General features: G+C 49.0%; 1 long non-coding RNA gene across 1 annotated transcript in view; it reads right to left on the bottom strand.

The window, feature by feature from the left end:
- Nucleotides 1-888: 888 nt before the first annotated feature.
- Nucleotides 889-20,077, bottom strand: part of LOC134350237 (uncharacterized) — a 40,093-nt gene continuing 20,904 nt past the window's right edge. Inside the window, exons 3-5 of the long non-coding RNA XR_010018854.1 lie at nucleotides 4,640-4,792; nucleotides 3,699-3,744; nucleotides 889-1,116 (exon numbers count right to left, since the gene is read on the bottom strand). This is a non-coding gene — a long non-coding RNA (uncharacterized LOC134350237). The remainder of the gene's footprint in view (nucleotides 1,117-3,698; nucleotides 3,745-4,639; nucleotides 4,793-20,077) is intronic.

The following is a 20,077-nucleotide window of genomic DNA, read 5'->3' on the forward strand; positions in this document are numbered from 1 at the left end:
CTCCACCGTAAAGATGAAGCCACACTCAGGTTGGAGGAACAACACCTTATATTCCGTCTGGGTAGCCTCCAACCTGATGGCATGAACATCGACTTCTCTAACTTCCGCTAATGCCCCACCTCCCCCTCGTACCCCATCTGTTACTTATTTTTATACACATATTCTTTCTCTCTCTCTCCTTTTTCTCTCTGTGTCCCTCTGAATATACCTCTTGCCCATCCTCTGGGTTCCCCCCTCCCCATATTTCTTCCCGTACCTCCTGTCCCATGATCCTCTCGTATCCCTTTTGCCTGTCACCTGTCCAGCTCTTGGCTCCATCCCTCCCCCTCCTGTCTTCTCCTATCATTTTTGATCTCCCCCTCCCCCTCCCCCTCCCCGTTTCAAATCTCTCACTAGTTCTTCCTTCAGTTAGTCCTGACGAAGGGTCTCGGCCCGAAACGTCGACTGTACCTCTTCCTAGAGATGCTGCCTGGCCTGCTGCGTTCACCAGCAACTTTTATGTGTGTTGTATCATGACATTTTTGCAAGTTCAGAATCAGATGAGGTTTATTATGTTCTTCTTCTTCAGCTGTCCATTGATTTCGGTGTTGACTGAGGCCTGGGCAAGGTTGTATGGAAGACCAGCAGTTGCTAATGCTGCAAGTCTCCCCTCTCCATGCCACCGATGTTGTCCAAGGGAAGGGCCTAGGCCGATACAGCTTGGCACCGATGTCATCGCAGAGTAATGTGTGATTAAGTGCCTTGATCAAGGACAGAACACACAACACGCTGCCTCAGCGAAGGCTCGAACTAGCGACCTTCACATCACTAGACCGATGCTTTAGCCACTTGGACACGTGCCAAAACGGTTTATTATCAATGATAATATATATATAATGAAAATCGTCATTTTGAATGGAATAAAAACATTACAATAAGAAATATATAAAAATAAATATATTGAGCAAAATATATCAGATTTGGACAATTGAGAAATCTGATGGTGGAATGGAAGCAGCCAATCCGACAATGTTGAATGTGCATCCTCAGACTCCTGTACCTCTTCCCTGATGGCAGGAATGAGAAGAGGGTGCGATGAGCAAGAGCACTTGCTGGTGGGTTTTACCTCAGGTGACCCTAAAGGAGACACATTTGCAAACTGGTAGTTAATAGTGATTGGGTTATAAGGTAATGAAACAGCAGCTAATAGAAAAAGTTGGGGTCGAGCAGACCGGCTGTTCTGAAGTGGCCATTGTAGGAGTGGGGAGCTGAAGTTTCGGGTCTGGGGGCTTTGGCGTGAAGAAGCTGAGTAAGTGGCCCAGCTGTGGGGAGTGAGAGCAGTGAGAAGGTGCAGGTAAGAACAGTTTCATAATGTTTTATTTCATTGATGAGCCTTACACGATGTTTCAGTACAGGCACATGGTACAGCCAGGTTGGAGTGAAACATTGTTCTTTTTCCTGTAGTTTGACTTTCCTGCACTTGCTTATAACATTTGCGGTATATAATTACCTGTCTGATTAACTGTTCAATGAATTTTCAGCAACTGTAGTACAGCTGTTTGTACACTTAGCTAGAATGTTTGTTATGGACATCTAATCAACTGCTATAGTCCCGAGAAGGTCCAGAGGTTCACGAAAATGACCCTGGGAATAAAAGTTAATGCATGAGGTGCATTTGATGGCTCTGGATCTGGACTCACTGGAGTCTAAAATGAAGGGGGAATCTTATTGAAAACTATTGAATACTGAAAGGCCTGCATAGAGTGGATGTGGACAGGATGTTTCCAGTAGTGGGACAGTAACTAGTTATGTTTAAAAGCAGAGGTTGATAGGATTTTGATTAGTCAATGTTACAGGGATAAGGCAGGAAAGCGGAGTTGAGAGGGATAATAAATCAGCCATGATGGAACGGTAGAGGAGACTGGATGGGCTGTGTGGTCCAATTCTGCTCTAACCTACACTGGCCTTATGGCCTCATTATTGACTTTTGAAGAACCTCTGGGGCACAATATCACTAGATCCAACTATAATGCAGACCCTGCTGCGAGATGTGGAAGGTCAGGGAACCTCAGGGCCAGGTGCAGCTCCTGATGGGTCGGGACAAGGGACCAGTTTCCTCCCACGTTCTAGAGCCCAATGAGCGAGTGTCAGTGAGGAGTCGGCAGGCTGTGTTGGTGCAGAAGCGTGGCGACACTTGTGGGCTGTCCTCAGCACATCCTTGGTCGTTTTATGCAAACAAAGCATTTCACTGCAGGTTTGGTGTTCCGATGTACCAATGAGAAATAAAGTTATCTTTAACCTTTATGTTAATCTGAAGGGCAAAGTCAGACAGAGATGGGAGACCCAATAGTTAATGGGGATGGACAGGAGATTCTGAGGCTGAGAAAGGGACAATGGGATGGTGTTGCCGCCCAGGTGCCAGGGTTGAGGACGTCCCAGAGCAGCTGCAGAATATTCTCAAGGAGCAGGGGGAACTGCACAGTGACCTCGGCAGAAAGAGGGAAAGGGGCTGTGCACGGTGAGCTTAGGGAGTTTGGAAAGAGGCTGAAAACCAGGACCTTGAAGGTGTTCATCTCTGGATTACTGCACGCTAGGCCAGGAATAGAAATATAGAACAGATGAATCTAACTCCACTATGGACGATCCCTAACCCAGCGACGGAAGGAGGAGGGTTGGATATGGGGCTAGCAACCCATGTGCTTGTTAGTCGAGACAATAAAGTTAATTGTGAAGAAATATGTGGTTCTCTGTACCTAACTAGTCATTATTATTATTACTGAGGGTTAATTCTTGTAATAGAGCTGGTAACAGAGCATTTCTTATCACCCCCTCCCCTAATTTGCCTGAGTTTTTAATGAAGTGGTAACTAAGATAAATTGACCAGGACAATGAGGCAGAATTTATTCAGATACACTTTGCTAAGGTCTTTGATTGGGTTGCGGTGGGGGGGGGCGGGGTGTGAAGAGCAGGTCCAGAAGGCACTCGGTGTCCAAGTTGAATTGGATAATTGGATCTAATTGGCTGATGATTGCAGACAAAGAGGGTTGTGCTGGGAGGATGCTTTTCTGATTGAAGTGTGTGACTTGTGCTGAACCTCACATGTGTCATGTTTGACCAACTGATGTGGGGTGTAATATGAATGTGGGAGGAATGATTGTGACTAACCCAAGTAGGTGTTTTCCAACTTGTCTTAAGGCAGGGGTTCTCAACTTTATTTTATGCCATGGACCAATACCGTTCACCAAAGGGTCCGTGGACACAAGGCAGGGAAGCCCCGTATGAAGGGGAGATTCACCAGAACGTTGTCAGGATGGGGTTTTAGTTCCGGAGAGAGACTGGGGTGGATTCCTCTAGAGTCTTGGGGGTGCAGCCAGAATAGGCAGTAACATGGCTGATAGTGGGATCGGACTGTGCATCTCCATCCAGGCTAATATTTGTGTTTTCTAACATCCATCCCACAAGCACCTGGGGAAGAATGGAAGGGAAGGTTACTCACAGTCTGATCACTGTGGGGAGACAGGGAGGGGTGTATGGGCTGGAAGGGGTCACGGAGAGGGGGAAGACGTATAGGGTCACATAAATGGGAAGTGGTGCAGAGGCCATACAAGTTTACAGAAATGGAGAATGTCACGAAGATGGGGAGGGGTGTGGGGAAGCCACTGTTGAGATGTTGGGAGAGCAGACGCTGGGCATCCCCAGGAAGGGACGAGGTCACTTACCACAGAACAAGAACCAGAACGATAGGCACACCAACTCCCACTGTCACTGGAAAATGGAAATGTTATAATTAGAAATATTCAGTACAATATAGACTGTAGAACAGTGTGTCAATCATCCCTTCCCCTGCTGCCTGACCCAGCATCCACAGGTGGACAGGATGGTGAAGGTGGTTGGCCCTGGCCTTTATCGACTGGGTCACTGAGTTCAGAAACTGGGCCGTTGCACTGTTTTTGTAAAAAGGTATTGCCATACTCCAAATGCAGCCTCAGCAGTGCTTGACTTGCCAAGTTGCTCCAGTATTCTGCGTGTGCTTGCAATATTGTGAGAGTTCTGGTAAGTGTGTTTCTAGTTCCTTCGTAAGGAAGAGTACCATTAGGGAGGATGGAGCTCAGGAGAATGGTGGAAAGCGGTTGGATCTCTTTGAAACCTCCTGGATAGTGCCTGGGTAGAGTGGAAATGGAGAGGATTTTCCATCCTCTCCTGCAGGAGTCCAGGAGCTGACAGCACACCCTCAGGGAAAAGGGAAGTCACTTTGGAACTGAGACAAGTAGGAACTTCTTCAGCCAGGGTGTGGCGAGGCAGAATTTATTGGCTGAGGAGGCCAAGACATTTAAATGTTTAAAGCAGAGACGGATAGGGGTTTGTGAGGATGTTCAGGATTACCGGAGGAAGGCAGGAGAATGGGGTTGAGAAAAAAGCAGCCATTGCCGAATAGAACAGCAGATCTGATGGGCTAAATGGCCTCTTTGTGCTGCAACACCTTCTGGTCTAAAACTGACCCCTACAGCACAGCTGTAGGAGAATGGAGCGGGAGAAGGGCTGGGATCCAGGGAAGGAGGTTGGGAGACTGCTGAGGGCCATTTAACCCCTCCCCCTCCAACTCTGAAACGGACTCCAGCAACTCAACTTCAGTCCCCATGCACAGAAAGTGAAGCCTCACCTTGAGTTACTGTCTGTCCAGCCACACTCGTGGAGTTCAGCATCTTTCTTCCACCCCATCCCTCCATCCTGGTGGATATTGGCTTCCAAGAATTCATCAGTGGCAAGTTAGACACCTGGTCTACCATGGTCCCCTGTTCAGGACACTCCACATCTGTAAAACAAAGTTCAAAGTAAATTTATTATCAGAGAACATACAAGTGTAACCCTCAGGTTCGGCAGGCGGCGTTAGTCCAGGGGAACACACTTTCCGGCCCGCCAAACTTCTGAAATCTCATTTGTGAGGATGCTGCATGATGCTTTCCCCTGTTACAAATCAGGACCACGAAATAACAAGTAGTACCACCATATGCAATTAGAGCTTTATAATTCTGAATTTGACTTTAGAGTTAGTAAAGACAACAAAAAGTAAAAGGGCCCATTTTAATGAAACAGTCTAATGTGCACGTTGGAGCTCATGGTTTTCCAATCCATTCTCGATCGATTTCCCCCGGAATCGTCTACTTCCGACCCCATTCCACATCCACTCAGTCCTGCAGTCTATGACCTCTCCATTCTGGCATCTTCTCTTTCCATCTTCTGCCGAACAAAAGTCTGTGAATACGTCGCTCTTGGGTGGACAAGAAAGAAAAACACTCCCCTCATTGGACACTGCACATTCCAAAGCCTCCGTTATCTCTAGTCAGAACCCAAACATTACTGCTACAGAGAAACCACTGCACTAGCAGTGAAACTTTTCCTAGGGTGTTAGACACGCCCCCCCCCCACTAAATTTAGTCACGTCCTCGTGACTTTGAGATAATTTGCCAACCCTTCCTGCAAAGCACAAAGTTCAACCCAGGTGTAAAAGGCAGTGACATAGCTCCCCACAGCAGCAGAGGCCACACTCTGTTCCCCCGGTGGTACATAGGCCACCTTATCTGGCGGTCTCCTAATTCGGAGAACTCAGTTCCCCTCATCTATGATTTCATGTTCTGACACTACTGGGGATACTTCTTGTCCACCTGGCAAGGCTTTCCCCAGTCTATCACTGGTGCCCAACTGCAACTCAGATCCCTCTGTCCCTTGGCTGAGCCACTTCATCCCTTGCAGTGTCCCGCTGCAACCCAGGCTGTCTACAGATAGACCCCCGATTCCACCTGGCTTAGCATGAGAAAAGTTGGGAGTCTCTTCCTCAATCAGTGGGGAATTAGCAAAAGGCAGCATATACCACACCCCCATATCCTCATCCTCTGAATGAGTATCCCACTCAGGAGAGGGGGCTGGACTAATCTCTCCTACTGCTGGTCCTGTAGTGGTTCCGCATTGTCTCAGAGTCCTCTTACCAGGTGTAGGCTCCAGGTCGGGCTCTGAGTCAACCTAGAGGCAGAAGCCGGTTCCGATCAAGAATCTTGATAAACCCATTCCCATCCTCTGGTTTCACCCAGAAAACTGGTATGTTTGGCATCTGACTCTCCACCACATAGGGCGTAGCCACCCAGCAGTTGGCCAACTTATGGTTCCCAGGTAGCTCCAAATTCTTTATAAGGACTCGGTCTCCTGGCATGAGTTGGGAGAACCTCACCTTTTGATCATACCTCCTCTTATTTTTTTGATTCTGCTTGGCAGCCGCGACATCAGCTCCCTTCTCATGTCAGACACATACTTCAGACAAGTCTTCATTGGTAGATCGTCCTTGTCAGTCCGAAAACAAAGGTCAATGAGCAACCTCACCTCGCGCCCACTCAAACTCTCAATCTCTGTCTCTTTATGTCATCAGAGCACTGTCACTCATCTGACAACTGAGAGGGCTGCTCTGCCCAGGTCTCATACTCCTCTTCCCCCTTGGGGGATGGGCATTATTCCAGAAAATGGGCTGGGACTTTGGACCTGGGCATTTTTAACGGTACTTAACAGGAGAATTAGCAATTCATCCAGAGTACGAATATCTACCCCACTCAACACGCATGTATTAGTTACTGCTCCACCCCAGCACAGACTTAAACACACAACCCACTGGTTCAATGCTCAGGGCAATCATACAGCATCCAGCGAAATCAATCCCGGACAAGCCCCCACAATTGTAACCATCAGGTTCAGCTGCTGGCATTAGTCTAGGGGAAGACAGTCTCTGGCCCCGCCAAGCTAGTGAAATCTGGTTTGTGTGAATGCTGCGTGATGTCTTCCCCTGTTACAAATCAGTACCATGAAATAACAAACAGTACACGATATGCAACGAAACGACTGAGCTTTAGAATTCTTAATTTGACTATAGGGTTTTGTAAAGGAAACAAAAAGGAAAAAGGCCCATTTTAATGAAACAGTCCATGGTGGAGCTCGTGATTTTCCCATCTGTTCTCTCTCCATCAATTTCCCCCAGATGTCATCGGTTCCGAACCCCATTCCAAGTCCACTCTGCCCTGCAGTCTATGACCTCTCCATTCTGGCATCTTCTCTCTCCATCTTCTGCCGAACAAAAGCCCGCAAATACCTAGCTCTCAGGCACACAAGAAGGAAAAAGACTCCTCTCATTGGACGTCGCACGTTCCAAAGCCCCCATTATCTCTAGTCATAACCCAAGCACTGCTGCTACAGAGAAACCATTACACTAGCAGTGAACCCTTTCCCAGGGCGTTACACCTGCACCCCTGAGATTCATTTTCAGCGGGCATACTTAGCATACCTGTAGAACAGTAACTGTAAACATCAGCAACTGTCAGCTGTAAACAAACTGTGGAAATGCATATATAGATAAATAGCAATAAATAATAAGCAGAAATTACAATAAAACAGAGTCCTTAAATGAGTGTAACTATCCTCTTTTGTTCAACAGCCTGATGGTTGGGGGTAGTAACTGTTCCTGAACCTGATGGTGCAAGTCCTGGGGGTCCTGTATCCTCTACCTGATGGCAGCAATGAGCAAAGAGCACGGCCTGGATGGTGAGGATCTTTGATGATGGATGCTGCTTTTCTATGGTAACTTCTCATGTAGATGTGCTCAGTGGCTGGGAGGGTTTTCCCTGTGATGTACTGGGCTAAATCCACCAGCTTTTATTGGATTTTCCACCCAACGACATTGGTGTTCCCATTCCAGGCCATAATGCAGCCAGTCAGCACACTTTCCACCACACATCTATAGAAGTTTGCCAAGGTTTTCGATGACATGCCAAACTTCTGCAGATCCGAGGACGTACAGGTGCTGTTGTGATTTCTTTGCAATAAATATTTATATGATGGGTCCAGGATAGATCCTCTTGAATTTGCAACACCCAGGAATTGAAAGTTACTGACCCTCTCCACCTCTGATCCTCCGATGATTACTGGCTCATAGACCTCTGGTTTATACAATTGACATTGAGTGAGAGGTTGTTATTATTACACCACTCAGCGAAGTTTTCAGTCTCCCTCCTGTATATTGATTCTTCTCCCCCTTTGATACAGCCCACAACAGTGGTGTCATCAGCAAACTTGTATATGGCGTTGGATCTGTATTTAGCCACACAGTCATTGGAGTAAAGCCAATACAGCAGGGACCTTCGTACACATCCCTGCCATGCTCCTGTGCTGATGGAGAAAACGTTTTTGCCAACCTGGTCTGACTGGAGTCTACAAGTGAGAAAACCCAGGATCCAATTGCGCAAGTGGGTATTGAGGCCCAGGTCTTGAAGTTCACTGATTAGTTCTGAGGAGATGATGGTGTTAAATGTCAAGCTGTAATTGATAACAGGCATCCTGATATATGCACCTTTGCTGTCCAGATGTTCCAGGGTTGTGTGAAGAGCCAAGGAGATAGCACCTGCTGTAGACCTGTTGCTTAGGTAGGTGAATTGGAGTGGATCCAGGACTTCATTCAGACAAGACACCAGCCAGCACCTGCTGTAGACCTTTTGCTTAGGTAGGTGAATTGGAGCGGATCCAGGACTTCATTCAGACAAGACACCAGCCTCTCAAAGCATTTCATGACTGTGGATGCAAGTGCCATTGGGCGATAGCCATTTAGACAGGTTACCGTGCACTTCTTGGTATGACTGAAGTCTGCTCGAAGCAGGTGGGTACCACACACTATCAGAGCAAGAGGTTGAAGATATCCATGAATACACCAGAATACAGCTGGTCAGCATAAATATTCTGTACTCAGTCCCGATCGGATGCTTTTCTTGGATTCACTCTCTTGAAGGTAGCCCCCACGTCGTCTTCAGATACTGAGACCAAAGGATCATCGGGAGAAATGGTGGAACACAATGGTTCCTCCTTGCTATAGTGGAGAAAGCCAGCATTGAAGGCATCGAGCTCATCTGGAAGCAAAGCTCTGCTGCCCCCTATGTTGCAAGATTTAACTTTGCAGGAGGGTACAGTGTTCAAATCCTGCCACAGCTGATAAGCATCACTCGTTGATTCCAGTCTACTCTGGAATCTCCATTTCACCCAAGAGATGGCTTTCCGGAGATGATACCTGCACTTCTCGTAGCATTCTTGATCTCCAGACATGAATACAGCTGACCTGGCTCTCAGCAGGTTCCGGATTTCTGTCCCAGTGCTGAGCTGCTCTCTGTAGTTCTGTGCTCTCCTGAGGTTGGGCCAATGGGAGCAGGTGAGCCCACCCCACACGGCCGGTCAGCTCCAGGACCCTCACACCACTCAGTCCTTTGGCCCAACTGGTCTCTGCTGCCCAAGCTCCCATTGTCTACATTTCTCCCATATCCCTGTAAACCTTTCCTATCCATGTATCCGTCCAAATATCTGTTATAAGTACATGCCTCAACCACTTCCTCTTGCAGCTCGCCCTAAATATACACACTCTGGGTGAAAAAGTTGGCCTTTTGGTTCCTATTAAATCTTTCCACTCTCATTAAACCTGTGCTGTCCAGCTGTTTATTCCTTAATGCTGGGAGGATGACTGAGGACATTTAGTCTACCTATGCCCCTCATGATCTGAAACACTTAGAAAGTAAAACCAAACAACATGTGTGACATGGTTTCACTCACAGATGAGATCAATGGCTCTTATGGTCACTTTGACTGAAAAAAACATGGAGGCTCCCAATGTCCTCATTAAGTTCTAAAGACCAGTGTGCACAAATATCTTATGCTGTGCAATTTTTTTTGCCCAGTGACAACAATTTGTGTGTACTGAATAATTTCTTCAATAAAAGCAGAAAAAATAAACCAGTCTTAAAATCTGCAGATCAGTCATCTCAAACTCCACGTTGTCAACACTGTCCGCTTCAGAAACCAGAAAAGGAAATAAGATTGTGTACGATGATGAAACATACTTAACACGCTAATGTGGTAGAGGGCGCAGTTTAAATTCCTGAGCACGCTAGTAGCAAAAGATGTGTGTGCACGTGCACACCTTAGAGGGAACATCGGAGGCACTTTCACATACTCCCAAAACACCGACGACCCTGTGATTTCAGTCGAGGCCGACTCCTGAGGATTTCACCATCCACTGCAAGGACAGGACAATGTAGTCTCTGAAAGGAAGAGGAGTCAGATTGTGTTATTTCAGGATTAACTCATTGTGCTGCACAGACATGGCAATTCTGTCTCAGTCCTGCTCACCCAACCTGGAACATCAAACAGTCAAGCGACATCCACTTCATCTGCCGAGGGGGTTTTCCACAATCATCCTGGTGGCAAACATTTCACCGCTGGCCATTGTCAGATAGGCATTGGAAAAACCGTGCACTGTGATCAGCAGTCACAAAAGAGTGACCCTAATGCCTTCTTGCCATAGTTTGTTATCTACTTGATCTGCCTTATGAGAAACTTGTACGAAGGTCACAACAGTTAGAACTGAACGCGGAACAACAGGCTGCTTGAAGATAGGGAAAGGAATACGTCAAGGCTGCATACTGTCACCCTACTTATTTAATCCATATGCTGAACACATCACGAGGAATGCTGGTCCAGAGAACTCAAATGTTGGAATCAAAATTGCCGGACGAAACATTAACCACCTCAGATATGCAGATGATACTACTGTAATGGCGGAAAGTGAGGAGGATCTGAGAAAGCTTCTCATCAAAGCAAAAGAAGGAAGTGCAAAAGCTGGCTTGTTGCTCAATATTTAAAAAGCCAAGATCATGTCAGCCAGCCTCATTAACTCCATGCTAATAAATGGAAAGGAAGTGGAAGCAGTGATGGATTTTGTCTTCCTCGGTTTGAAGATTTCTATAGATTGTAACCGCAGACATGAAATTAAACAGCCCTTGCTTCTGGGGAGAAGAGCAATGGGAAATTTAGATAAGATACTGAAGAGGAGGGACATAACATTGTCTATGAAGATCTGTATAGTCAAGTTTATGGCATTTCCAGTTGAGATGTACGGCTGTGAGAGCTGGAGTATCAGTAAGGCTGAATACAAAAGAATCGACACCTTTGAACTTGGATGTTGGAGGAAAGTGTTCAGAGGTCGTTGGACAGCAAGATCGAACAAGTCGATACTTGAAGAAATACAGCCGGACTGCTCACTAGGAGGCTTCATTATGAGACAAAAGCTCAAATAGTTTGGCCGCATCATGAGACAGCAGTATTTCTTGGAGAAGATTCTCATGTTAGGTAAAACAGAAGGTAAAAGAAGGAGGGGGCAACAGAGGCTACGATGGATAGAAAATATTACTCAGACAATGCGTGTATCCTTGGGGGATGTTAGAAAGGCAGCTTCCAACAAGAAGACTTGGTGTGCAGGGGACTATGAGGTTACGAAGAGTCGGAGTCAACTTCGATCAGTGCCGGGGAGTTTAATCAGGTCTACTTGAAGTGTCGGACCAGATACCACAAAGATATCACCTGTGGAACCAGAGGCACCAACACACTTGTCCACTGTTACACCACCAACAAGAATGCTTACTGTCCCAGCCCACACTTCAGCAAATCCGTCACCTGGCTGTATTTCTATTCCAGGTAGAGACTGAGGATCACAGACCCAGTTGTAAGTACCACAAAGGTCAAGTGAAGCGAAGGAGCACCTACAGGAATATTTTGAATTGGTGGACTGGACAATATTTGGATCTTAATGAATATGCCACAGTTGTCACTGACTCAATGTCACCAAAACTGAAGAACTGATTATTGGCTATAGGTGGAAGAAACCAGGTATTCATGAACCAGTACTCATCGGTGATCAGTGGTGGAGAAGGTTAGTAACTTTAAATTCCTTGGCAATAACCTGTCAGAGTATTTGTCCTGGGATCAGCACACATGTGCCGTTTCATAAAAGGAACAACAGCACCTCTACTTTATTAGAAGTTCTCAAAGATGCGGCATGTCATGTAAATCTTGGACAAACTTCTGTAGATGCAGTGGAGAGTATTCTGACTGGTTGCATGACAGCTTGGTATGGAAACACCAATACCCAAGAACAGAAAAGCCTGAAAAAAAAAGTGGTAGGCGTAGTCCAGTCCATCACAGGAAAAGCCCTCCCCACCATTGAATACATGACAAGGAGGAATGTCAAAAGAAAACAGTATCCATCATCAAGGACCCCACTATCCTGGCCATGCTCTCTTCTCACTGCTGCCATCGGGAAGGAGGTACAGGAGCCTTAGGCCCCACACCATCAGGTTCAGGAACCGTTATTACTTTTCAACCATCAGCCTCCTGAACCAACGTGGATAACTCCACCCACCTCTATGCTGAACTGATTCCACAACTTATGGACTAAATGACAATAAAAGGGGACTGAATGTCCTCATAATCATAATTTTACTTGGTTCATTTCTGACACCTCCCTCCCTGTTCCCGATCTCTGGAGACAGTGTATCTAACTGCTATCTTTATAAACCCACTGACTCTCACAGCTATCAGAACTATACTTCTTCCCAACCTGTCACTTGAAAAAAATGCTGTCCACTTGTCCCAGTTCCTCTGACTGCACCACATCTGCGCTCAGGATGAGGCCTTTTCATTCCAAAAAAGTGAGATGTCCTCCTCCTTAAAAGAAAGGGTCTTCGATTCATGACATCAACACTGCCCTCCCCAAAATTTCTTCTATATTGCACACAACTGCCCTCCCGTCACCGCACTAGGGTTAGGGCTTCTCGTTCCCACCAACCACCCCACAAGGGTCTGTATCCAGCACATAATACTCCAATTTCCGACATCTCCAACAGGATAGCACCACCAAGCACATTTCCCTCCAGTGAAATGTGACTCCCTTGTCCACTTGTCTTCTGAATAATTTCTTCAATAAAAACAGTATAAATAAGCCAGTTCTAAAAATCTGCAGAAAAATCATCGTAAAACTCCACGTCATCAACACCGCCCGCATCAGAAACCGGAAAGGGAAACGTAATTGTGTAGGTCCGTGAAACATACTTAACTTGCCAACGAGGTTGAGGGTGACAATCTCTTGTGTGCAGTTTAGATTCCTTTGTGCGCTGGTGGCATAAATGTGTGCACCCACACATGCGTAAACCTTGGAGGCAACCTTCCCTGCGGGTCTCTCAGGGTCATCCACTGTATCCAGTGGTCCCCGTGTGGCCTTCTGTAAATTGGTGAGACCCGACGTAGGTTGGGAGTCTGCTTCACTGAGCACCTTTGCTGTGACCGCCATTAAAAACAGGATTTCCCGGTGGCCATCCATTTCAATTCTACTTCCCATTCAGTCCCTGGCCTCCTCCATTGTCACAATCAGGCCACACTCAGGTTGGAGGAGCAACACCTTATATTCCATCTGGGTAGCCTCCAACATGAACAGCGATTTCTTGAACTTCTGGCAATTGCCTTCCAGCACCCCCCTCCTCCCTTCACCATTCCCATTCCCCTCTCTCAACTTACCTGCCCATCACCTCCCTCTGGTGCTTCTCCCCTTCCCTTTCTTCCACGGTCTTTTATCCTCTCCTATCAGATTCCTCCTTCTCCAGCCCTTTATCTCTTTCACCCATCAACTTCCCAGTTCTTTACTTCACACCCCCCGCCCCGGCTTCACCTATCACCTGTCACCTTGTACTTCTTCCTCCCCCTCCCAACTTACTCTGACTTCTCCTCTTCCTTTCCAATCCTGACGAAGGGTCTTGGCCAAAACGTCCACTGTTCCTTCGTATCCATAGACACTGCCTGGCCAGCTGAGTTGCTTTGGCATTTTGTACGAGTTGCTCAGTATTATTTACTCATTGCATTTCTTTCGTACTTGCAGTTTTTCTTTTGTATATTGGTTGTGTAACGCTCAGGGCTATCGGCTCGTGTTTATCTGGGGGAATCCCCGTCCGCCCACCAAACCGTGTCTCATGGTTGTGTCGTTGCTATGTAATGCCACCTGGTACAAACTCGCACATCAAATATCAGACACCACACAATATACGATTTACAGATTACCAGCTATATGAGACAGAATATCACCCACAAAAAGAATAACATGGACACTCATTGGTTCGTTCTCTCTCTTATCAATAATATAACCCAAACAAGTAGGGAGAGAGAGAACTCCTTACATCGCAGTTACTATTACAGAAAAACAATTTTTATTATAACATAACAAAGGGGCCATTTTATTAGCCTTTGCAGTAACATAAAAGAAGAAACCCCTTACACTCTCCCCCCACCAAATAAGGTCATGTCCTCATGACATTAAAGGAGTTCACCAATCCACCTTGCAAAACACAAAACCCAACCCAGGTGCATAAAACAGTGACATAACTTCCCAGGGCGGTAGAGATCACACTCTGTTCTCCCAGGCGCTACACAGGTCAACCTCTCTGGGGGCGGTTCCTACTTCTCTGAGACCTCCATGCTTCCTCTGGCAACCCTTCCGGCTCAGACACCACTGGAGACACCCCAGGTCTACCCGTCGAACCCTCACCCGCTCCCTCACTGGGACCCCTCGGCAACTTGGAGCCCACTGTCTCGGGTTCTGGTTCCACCCTCTCTCCCACCAAGGCCGGCTGTATCCCAGGCTGCCCCCCCAAAACCCTCCCTCCTCCCACCTAACTCAGTGGGGGAAGGGTCAGGAGCCTCTCCTTCTGGTACCAGGGAATTAACGAACGGAAGTAGGTGCCACACATCCGAATCATCGTCTTCCGAAGCAGTATCTCTTTCCGGGGTGGGGCCCCGCCCCGTCTCTTTCACAGCGGGCTCTTCCCTCGCCCCGTGCCTCCACAGAGACTCGTACTAGGTGTAAACTCCAATTTGGCCTCCTGGTCTACCTGCACCTCTTGACCCAGGGGCAGTAGGTGGTTCCGATGGAGCACCTTAACAGGCCCCTTCCCATCCTCTGGTCTCACCCGGTAAGCAGATAGCTTCGGCATCTGGCTCTCTACCACATAGAGAGGCCGCCCAGTGATCCGCCAACTTGTGCTTACCTGGTGGTCCAAAATTCCGGATAAGGACCCGGTTTCCCGGCATAAGTTGGGCGAACTTCACTTTCTGATCATACCTCCTCTTGTTCCCTTGATTCTGCTTGGTGGCCACCGCCTCAGCCAACTCGTACGCCCTTTTCAAATCTCTCCTCATATCGGACACGTACTTCAGATGTGGCTTCGAAGGTAATTCACCTGCTTCAGTCCCAAAACACAGATCAATGGGCAACCTCGCTTCCTGCCCGAACATCAGATAATAAGGCGAGTACCCAGTAGCGTCATTGCGAGTACAATTGTAACAGTGAACCAAATGGGCGATGTGCCGACTCCACTTACTCTTCTGTCCGATCTCCAAAGTGCCGAGCATGTCCAGCAGGGTCCGGTTAAACCTCTCGGGCTGAGGATCACCCTGCGGGTGATAGGGGGTGGTTCTGGACTTTTCAATCCCAGGCATATCCAGCAATTCATGGATAAGCCTGCTCTCGAAGTCCCGTCCCTGATCACTGTGGATCCGCCGAGGAAGGCCATAATGAACAAAGTACTTCTCCCATAACACCTTCGCCACTGTAGTTGCTTTCTGGTCCTTAGTCGGAAAAGCCTGCGCATATCTAGTGTAGTGATCCGTGAGGATCAAGACATTAGCGGTGTTGCTGGTGTCTGGCTCAATAGACAGGAAATCCATACACACCAGGTCCATGGGTCCCGCACTCTGCAAGTGGGATAATGGGGCAAGGTCTTCCTCCTGACGCAACGGCTACAGGTCTTACAGTATTCCTCCACCTCCCCCCTCATCCGGGGCCAGTAAAACCGGTCCTTGACTAATCCATAGGTCTTTTCCACCCCCAAATGCCCGGAATCATCATGTAGTGACTTGAGCACAGTCTTCCGATACTTCTCAGGCAGGACCAGTTGGCAACGCCGGGGGCGGTCTGGGAGTGACATGACCCGGTATAAGATTTGGTTCTTCAGCTTCAACTGAGGCCACTCCTTCAGTAGTCAGGGCACTCAGGCATGTTTCGTCTTCTCCGCCTGAGCCGTGACCTCCTTTTTAACTGCGTACCAGATAGTGCCAACGCCCGGGTCATCTCGCTCGGCTGCCCCCACTTCCTTGGGGCTCAACTCCAGCAACTGCCTGTTCTTCAGAGCAGTCAAATTACAGTACACAGTGGGTAGCGCGTCATCATCAGCCCCCAATTGATCCACTGCCCGATCCGGCCCCATCAGGTCTCCTGCGTCAGTGTCGCTCACAAATTGACACATGGCTTTCACTTCCAGGGCAGGGACACTCTCCTGCTCGTCCGTGCCCGATCCCTCATGCGCCCGACGAGATAAAGTATCTGCATCGACATTCTGTCTCCCTGGCCGGTACTTCAGATTGAACTCATATGCAGGCAAGGCCGCCAACCACCGATGCCCAGTAGCGTCCAGTTTTGCCAAGGTCAGAATAGAGAGGATTGTTGTCTGTCCTTATCGCAAATTTGGCCCCGTATAGATAGTCACTCAACTTGTCCACCGCCGCCCATTTCAGCACCAGAAACTCCAGGTTGTGAGTGGGATAGTTTCTCTCAGAAGGCGACAAACTTCCAATGACAAACGCCACTGGCCTCAATCCGTTGCCCTGCTCCTGGTTCGGGACAGTCCCCAGCCCCTCTCGGCTGGCATCAGTGTGTATGGCTTCCGGGGGGTCGGCAAAAGCCAACACCGGGGCCTGTGTTAGCGCCCTTTTCAGCGATTGGAATGCCTCCTCGCATTGGGAATCCCACCTCGATCCAAAGGGCTCCAGTGGGTTCAGATACCCTCCTGCCCTCGGTCTCCCTTCCTTTTCTTCCCCATGGGGAGATAGCCACACAAAAGCTGGTTCAATGTGTGACTTATTTCCTTTCACGATTCGCCGATAGTACCCACAGAACCCCAAAAACGAGCACAAGGCACTCACAGTCTGGGGTCTCGGCCATGTGGTCACTGCATCTATCTTAGCCGGGTCAGTAGCCACTCCATCTCGCGAGATTATGTGTCCGACATAACTGACAGACGTCTTGCAGAACTGACATTTATCCAGGGAAAGTTTTAACCCTTCCTCCTTCAGCCGACTCAGCATCTTCAGCAGCTGCTCCTCATGTTCCTCCAACGTAGATCCAAACACTATCAACTCATCCAGATACACCAACAACTCAAGCAAGTTCATATCCCCCACTGTCCTCTCCATGAGCTGCTGGAAGGTGGCTGGGGCCCCCGATAAGCCTTGGGGCATTCGTTTGAACTGAAAGAATCCCAGGGGACAGATGAAGGCCATCTTCTCTTTATCAGCCCCACTCATTGGAATCTGGTAATACCCACTCCGCAAATCCTATACACTAAACCACTGCGTCCCACTCAATCAGGCCAATGCGTTTTCAACCCTCAGGACCGTATACTGGTCGGGAACTGTGCGCCGGTTCAGGGTCCTATAGTCCACGTACATGCATACTTTCCTATTTTTCTTCCTAGCCACTGCCATGGGGAGACGCATAGGGGCTCTGGGACTCCGCAATAATCCCCACGTCCTTCAACTGGCGCAAGTCCTGCCGCGCATCTTCCACGTCAGCTGGAGCCAACCGCCGCGACCTTTCTCTAAACGGGGTGTCATTTGTCACCCGGATAGTGTGACAAGTGCTCTTGGAATGGCCCACATCAAACTCGCCCTGAGAAAAGACATCCCCTAGCTTCAGCATCTTCTCCACCAGCCTGCTCTTATACTCCAGCGGTACAGGGGAGTCTTTAAAATTAAAGGCCTCCTCGGTCAGCCCCCCGTTCTCCAATAGTTTTCCTCCAGTGGGTCTCACGGGGGCGCTAGACATCACCGTAACCAGGAACAAGTGCGAGAGGGGCATCCCCCGCTTAAAGGTGATCTCCCTCTCCATTGTGTTCCTTACCATCACCCCCATCCGCCGTGCCTGTACAACCGAGAGCCTCTGAAATTCAGGTCTCACCAGCGCCCCAGCCGGGAACTGGGACTCCCCTTCCAGGTCGTCTGGGGCGTCTACTAGCAGGGCCTCGCCTGCCGGTACTCCGGGGAATCTGTGGGTCCCCAACACTAGTGCCACCTCCCCTGGTCGTATCACCTTAGGCCTCGCCTGAGTGCACCACACCGTTCCTCGTTTGAACTCAGGATCCAGCCCCCTGTGGTCACCCACTCCTTCAATCGTCACTCGAAACACTGGGTGTACCGAGAGGGTCTCCAGAAAGTTCTCCCCCACCTTCGTCTTACAGGCTCCCAGGAGCCGTCGCACCAGAGGGGAGTTAGTCCCCACCAAAAGGGCAGTGCCACATGTTTCCACCGGGTCCGGACAAACCAACACCAGCGTCTCAAAGGCTTCCGATACTCCCACATCGCCCTCCGAGAATTCCAATCTCACTGGCAGGTACCCATCGTACGGGTAATCACCGTCACTTATATCTCAAATCTCTAGGGCATTAAACGGGGTTACGGACAAATGCTTTAGATATTTGTTGTAGAACGACCGGTACAATAAGGTGACCTGTGACCCGGTGTCAAGGATGGCCCTTGCAAAGATTCCCTCTATCTGGAGGGACACGCTGGAGCGGGTTCCCACTAATCCTTCCGGAATAAGGGCTTGGGCTTGCGGGGGTGCCACGGTAGATTTCAGGGAACGTGTTCCTCCAGAGACTCCAGTCCGTTCCCTCACTGATCTCTCCTAAGTTTCCTGACACCTCTCCCTTCTTAGTTGTCCGGGGATTTGCACTCCATGGGGCGTCTTGTCTCTCACAATCCCTCCGGAAGTGTCCCTCTTCCCCACAGCTGTAGCACACCTCCTGCCACTCACATTCCCACTGGAAATGCCCCTCTTTCACACAGTTATAGCACCCGCTACCCACCGCCCCTCTCCTCCCGGGACACCCACCACTCCCAGCTCTCTGCGTGGCCTGCCCCCTGAAGTGGGTGCTCTCCCTGTCAATCCACTCATGCGAGGGGTCCCTACCCACCTGGGACCCCTTTGGGTTGCTCGGTTCTCAACCCGGCCACCACCTTCCGTACTGCTGAGGATCGACCCCGGTGGCCAGAGTCCTCTTTCCGGCCCAACACGCTCTCATCCTCCCGCACCTCTCTAATCAGCTGACCGAATGATGGAGGGGGGTTTCCTTTTATAGGACTGCCGGAAACTCCAAGCCAGCTTGCCCTCCCCCAGGGAACCCCTAGATATCTGATTCATCCTCAACTTCGCCACCTCGTCTGCCTTCACTACCCCTCGGCACAGCAACCCATTAAGCATTATCTCCAGCTGAAACATGTATTTTGAGAGCTTGTCCCCTCTTCCCTGCCGCATGTTTTGAGACTCCACTAAGAGCTCCCAGGAACCTCCCGTCAATCGAAACGCACCCTCCAAAGCTTCCAGATACTCCGCGAGGGAAGTCAAGAGCTGTTCAGCTTTCAGTCTCCAGACGACACCAGCCGCCACTGCCTGCAAACTTTCCACCAATCACAGTCTCTTTTCCTCATCCGAGCCTGGCCACTCCCCTAACAACTGGGACGTGTTTTCGATTCATGTCTCATAATCATCCTCCCCTTCCGGGGTGGGCATGGCTCCTGGGAAAATTCTCAGCTTTGGGCGGGGCCCCTCGGCCCTTCTCACCAGGGAGGTAATGGCGGCTGCCAACTCGGAGGTCTCACCTCTAGCTGGGGAACGGGGCCTGACCAATCCTTCCTACTCTGACCCCTTTTGTCCCTCTTCCCTCATTACCCTGAGAACTTGTTCCCTCGCAAATTCCTTCAACCCTCCACCACTGGCTACTGGCACCTCCCCTGGTGCCTCATCAAACTCTTCCTCCAGTGTCCCCTCACATTCGTCCTCCGGGAGGGTGTGGAGGCCCCACAGCACCACCTCCACCAGGACGCTGACCGTCGCTGGCAGTTCCAACGTCATGACATCAGCACTCGTACGAACCAACACCCAGCTGGATTCCACTACTTTACCGCACCTTCTAGCTACGAGTTCTACCTTACCGATAGCTTTAATCAGACTCAACCCTCGCACTAGCACTTCTTCCGAAGTGCGAAAATCCACCCCACTTAACACACACGCATGATTAACCGGTACTTCCTCGGACACACACCAGCTTGCAATCTTATCCAGGTCCATCTCTGCACTAACTTAAAGTTGCAA

The sequence above is a fragment of the Mobula hypostoma genome, chromosome 8 (genome assembly GCF_963921235.1).
Source record: "Mobula hypostoma chromosome 8, sMobHyp1.1, whole genome shotgun sequence".
NCBI lineage: Eukaryota > Metazoa > Chordata > Chondrichthyes > Myliobatiformes > Myliobatidae > Mobula > Mobula hypostoma.